The sequence below is a fragment of the Pinus tabuliformis genome, chromosome X (assembly GCF_031772625.1).
Source record: "Pinus tabuliformis cultivar Carrire ecotype Pingquan chromosome X, CPIR1, whole genome shotgun sequence".
NCBI classification, from domain to species: Eukaryota; Viridiplantae; Streptophyta; class Pinopsida; order Pinales; family Pinaceae; genus Pinus; species Pinus tabuliformis.
The window spans coordinates 653,219,925-653,225,924 of NC_142308.1; positions in this window are offsets into that span (position 1 = coordinate 653,219,925).

Consider the following 6,000-nt stretch of genomic DNA (forward strand, 5'->3'; position numbering starts at 1 on the left):
TATTGGGCCATAAAATGTCATCCAAGTCATCACTGATAATGCTTCCAATTATAAGACAAAGAGAGCAATTATTGAGGATAGATACCCAACATATTTTGGTATAAGTGTTTGGTTCAACTTTCTGATACATGATATTATTAAAAACAAACAACCTCAATACAGATGGATTGGTGATTTGTAAAAGAGAGACAAGAGAATGATAAAATTTATTACCAATCATAGCAATATTGAAGGGTTTTTCCGCAATCACTCAAGTTTGGCATTGTTGAAGATTGTGAGTACTAGATTTGCTAGCTATTATCTCACCTTCAAGTGCCTTTTGAAGATAAGAGAGTCATTGGCTAGCATGGTATCAAGTCAACACTAGTAGGTATTAAAGGTCAAGGCTCCAACGACAATTGACAGACAAGGTTTTGAATAGGTGGAGGAGACCACTCTTGATGGTCTAACTTTTGGCACGCGTGAGAAAATTTTTGCAATTCACCAGGCCCATTTATAGCATGATTTGTTTTGCATATACAAATAAACTAATGATTGGGGAGGTGTATGAGCAAATGGATCGCATGTTGGGGCAAATAAAAGATATTGTTCAAGAAAAATATCTCAACTTGTATACAATGATTCACAATTGTGTGTGCACGGTGGAATAAAATTAATGTTTCACTACATGCTTTAGTATATATCCTTATTGCAAAATACTACTCTCCATCTTAGTTGGGCCAACCTGCATTTAGGGGTAGGTTTAAGATCAAACGACATACAAATCTAAAGGTATCTAAAGGATATATGGAAGCATTAGACAAGTTGGTCCCTAACAAGAAGGAATGTGTTAATTCGTCTTGAATTAGGTAGATACTCCAGTTGCACTAGTTTGTTTGGTTCTTTGCATGCAATGGAAGATAGAGACAGATTTGATGCTCTCACATGGTGGGAATCATATGGCGGCCAAGGATTTTTGCCAAAATTGGCAAAAATAATGCTCTCACGAGTTGTAAATATTTATTCTGCAGAGAGGTGTTGGAGCACCTACAACGTCATCCATAATGTAACAAGAAACAAACTCAATGAAAACCGAGCAGAAAGCTTGGTTTATGTCACTACAACTTGAAGTTATTGAGTCATTATTATGAGGATACATCATATAAAACTAGGGACAACAACCTAGAGGACGATAATTTGGAGGATGACACTATACATCTAGAAGAATTGGAAACAAAAATTTTGAAAGATAATGAAGCAAGAGGAACCATGCCACCCCCACCATCCAATGGCAATGCTCGAATTCCAATAATTGTTCCTTTGTTGTCGTCATCTCCATCTACATCCTCACGTGGAGGGCATGTGCCTTCTGGTTCTAGTCGTGCAACTATGTGAGAGGAGACTCTTAGAAGACCACCACAACCTACTCTAAAACATTAGACATTTCTCGTGGCGACAAGAGGCCCAAGCATTAATAATAGATAATAGATTTACTTTTTTTTTTGTCTGTAGTAGTTTCTATAATTGTTGACTCTTTCATATATATTATGACGTTTTTTGTAAACAATATATGACAATTTAAGTTTGAAATTGAAGTTGGCAATTATAACTCATTGGTAATGAATTATGAATATGATGTTTCGTGAAAATTAAAAGTTGAAACATTTCATTTCATGTTAGATATTTTTTTGTTATAGTTGGGTTACTTGGTAATGGTTACAAGTACAACTTTAGTGATCAATGATGATAAATGTTATTTATTGAATTTTGAAAGCTGGAAACTTTAAAATTGATGAATCATGAAATTCGATATGTTGTATGTTACTAACTTGTGGACATGGTTGATAAAGATTAGAACTTCTAGATGATTGAAGTTATATGGTTCAATCCATGTTTTTATGTTTTTTATATCTAATTAATCATTCTACATGCTTTGGTTGACATATACGCATCAATATATATATATATATATATATATATATATATATATATATATTTGCTCTCGAACCGGGAGCTTTTGAAAACTTTGCCCCCCCGCTCTCACTACCGCTCCCTGCTTTTGCTCCCGTTCTCGCTACCGATCCACGCTTTCACTCCCGCTCCCAAGTGTTGAAGAAAGTGTAACTAGGTTCGGTCTTCATAATAACATGATCTTTGTATTTGATGTAGTAAAAGAGAATAAATTATCTTTGTAATTTTGTTGCATGAGTTTCATGAGCAATGTTATGCTCCTATACCAATAGGTGTCATATTTCATGATTGACTTGATGAGTTCCGTAATATGTTCATCCATTTCTTTGTTGCAAATGTTTCCATATTATCAAAAAATCAAAAAAATCAAAAAATTTAAAAAATGTAAAGAGGGTACACCCTAAAAGAAAAATCAAAGGGTAAAAAGAATAAGATGATAACAAAAAAAAAATGTGAAAGAAATGAACCCCAGACAAAAAAAGACCAGGAAAGTGCGTAAGTACAAAATGCCACTACTTTTTCATTTTCTGTAAATAAGCATTGTGTGCAGCTTGTTAAACTTTTGCCACAATTGATGAATGACCAAACAGTTTAATTTTGGCTAGTTTATGTTTGAATTTCCTGTTTTAGAGATAGAGAATAAAATCTGACCAAAATTTTTAATCTTGGCAGATAAGCAGATAGGTAGAGAAGCAAGGGAGCTCAACAGTTCAATCTGAGCCCTTGGATGTAATAAATGCCGACTTAGGTAGGCTTACCATGAAAAGAAAAGAATAGTTGAAAAGGGTTTGCTAGTCTAAGTCCACCCAAAGAAAGAATGAAAAAATGCTAGACAAAGTAGGCAAGGTAGGTAGATTGGTGTTGCAGAATGATACCTGTGATGAATTATGTTTCTAAAAAGTGTTAACTTTCACTTCTATCACAAGTGCGATGGTGGACATTATACTTAGAGCAGTTCAAGCGATGCAAGGTTTCATGACTAATTCTCCTTCATACTTTTCCCTAAATCATTTACTAATTTCCTTAAAATATTAAGAATTTGTGCTTAATATCACTAAAATCACTCATCTCATTTCATAAACGTTTCCCTAGGTGAATTCCCATTTTACTTAGGAAAATACATTATATTACCTCAAAACCCCTTTTTATCCTAAGTCTAAGTTTATAACTTAGCGCTTTCATTTACATTTTTTTCATATTAACTATTAACTCTTATTATTTAAATTTCATAAAGCATTACCCTTTCCATACTATGTAGATATAATAAAAAACCCCAAAAATATTAATATTCCCGCCCTGGTTGAATACGGCCATAGTTACAATTTAACAGGGATTGATGAATTTGTTTGAAATTCATTAAGAACCTTCCCCGCGCGCCATACAGGATTAATTAACCATCCGGGTTAATTAAAAACCAAACCCCGACCAATAAAATAAACCCCGAAACGATTAAAACATAATTTATTTGTTTTCGGGCCCGCACATTAACTCCCCGCCATGTTCACTTCCCGTCCACCATCTAATCAACCCCTGTCTATCCAACGGTTCAAAACCATATTGCGACCCCCTAACTACCGAACGTTAATGCGCGATCGGCTAGTGGTTTTGCCGCTGTACCAAGGACACGCGTCGCTCATCCAGCCTGATCGCTTGCCCTCCGCCCGAAACCGCCCAGTCCCAAAAGCAGTGTGGGCAAAACCGCTTACCGCCGTCCTTCTGCTGACGTCACCCACCACGTCATTTGCGCCCGTACTCTCGCTGACATCATCCGTACTGCTTACGTCATCCGTCCTTCAAATCATAAAACCCCGCCAAAACTTCATTTTGTCAAATAAAAGGGTAAAGTCGTCATTTTTTCTATATTTCTCCGCATATCGTGCTCCTGGCATAAAATCGACCAAGTTCACGGCTCCAGTTTCTCGACCACCTCCTGACTAGAAAAGACTCCATCAATGAGCTTGCAGCCTCAACCAAATTGCCATTTTACAGTTTCTTCCTCTTTAAATACGGTTTAAACCAAACAGAGGGACTTCCACGCTTGTAGAAAAGAAAAATAAAAGGATATACAGAGAGATTGCTACCCTAACCAGTGGACCTTCAGAGACATGAATTTCCAGAGAAAAGTGGTGAGAAGACACGTTCGCAGTTTTGTTTTACTAGAACACGATGGACAACGATGAACAGGAGTCAAAACACAGTTAAAGAGTATCAGTTCAACATTAAAGTGTATCAGATCTGTGATAAAGGTGTCAGAGCATAATTAAAGAGCAACAGATCAGAATTAAAGAGCACAGTTAAGACAGGCAGTCGACGCAGAGTTACTGAGAAGACAGCTGCCAAGCCGAATTAAAGAGCCTGTCTCCAGCACAACACCAGTTTACCCTTTTCCTATCATAGAGACTAGCTGTTTCTATTTTTGCAAACTCTTATTAGTTAAATCCTAGATATTATCTCACAGTTGTTATGAGATATTTGTTGTACATATTTTGTTGTATAAATACCCCTTCCATTAGAGTATTGGGGGTGGTGTGTGGATTCCTAGACTCTGCTGTAAATTTGAATTGTTGGAATAAAGAGTTGTTTGGAACCAACTGTTGTCTGGCTTACTGGATGAAGAATTGAAGCAGAGGACTTGTCACATATTTCTTGAATCAACCATTGGATCAATAAGTCCTCTATATCTTGTGTTTTACCGTTTTTTGGTTTACTATATCATCTGTGTCTCATAATATGAACGATAAAGAAAAGGTTAATTTCAGAATATGCTTGATTGCACTCTGTTTTCAGTCTTTATTGTTCTCTGTGTTTTTCTTCAGAATTAGAATAAGCAGTGAAATCTTAATTGCTCATGTTTCCTTATTCTTTCATCTTGATTATTTGTTAAAGAATTCTTAACTGCTCCTTATCAGTAATCACCCATTTTCCCTCTTTCAATAGGTTGAAGGATTCTTAACTGCTCCTTATCAGTAATCACCCATTTTCCCTCTTTCAATAGGTTGAAGGATTCTTAACTGTCCTTCACCCATTTGAGCCCATTCCATTTTTTTCCAGTCTCTATTTGTTCCCTTTTTTACTACCTTGCTCTGTGAAGTCATCGTCTGTTAAGAAACCAAATCCCGAAAGCCATCTTCTTTGACTCCATTAGCCCAATGGACTGAAATACTCAGTTTTACTTCTCTGTTTTATTGAATCTCACCACTCAAATTCAAAACAAAACCCTCGAACTTCATAACTAGCCTAATACCTTTAAAAAACAAAGCTAAATCATAAATAGATAGCCCTCTCTGGATATAGATTGGCTAGATTCTGTATCTAAAAGATTGGTCTGTGGTTACCTCGGCATCCTTCCCTTTCTTACAACTTTTGGGAAAACCTGAGTGATAACATCATTGGCGACTCCACTGGGGACCTGAATAATTGTTTGTTACTATTGTTTACTGCATAAACTACAGACGGAGCCTGAAGTTAGCCAGGTAGCCTTTGAAATGCTTTTGCTTTGCGATTGCAGAAGTAAATGAATGTTGCTTCAGTTTATCTCCGGTCTAGCTTATAGATTGAACCTCTGGTTTCAAATACTTCATCAATTCCTCTTTTCAAAAAAGTCTCTAGGAAAGTTCAAAACTCCCACATCTAAAACCTCCTAGAAAAGACTGTTAAAGTTGTATTGTCAAATCTATTCCAAGAAAAAACCAAAAATACACCTAGAAACTGGCTTCAGAAAAAATTCATTACACCAGATCAAATCCTGATCTTAATCCCCCACCTGTGTTTGAAAATCCTAATCTGATTCCTAGGATTCTTAGAAGACAAGGGAGCCAAGAAAATTCTGCTAGTTCTCGGCCCCTATAAAGATCAAAATCCTGTCCTGTGAGGTGGATCTACCCTGAAGACGAACCTGTTGATAAATATGTTGAAAACTCTTTATTTGAGACCTTTTTAGAATCTGGGTTAACCCACACAGTTCAAAATCCAATATTCATTGAAAATTTGCAGATTGAAGTTGTTACTTCACACTTTGACAGACATTTGCAGAATTCCATTCAATCTGAG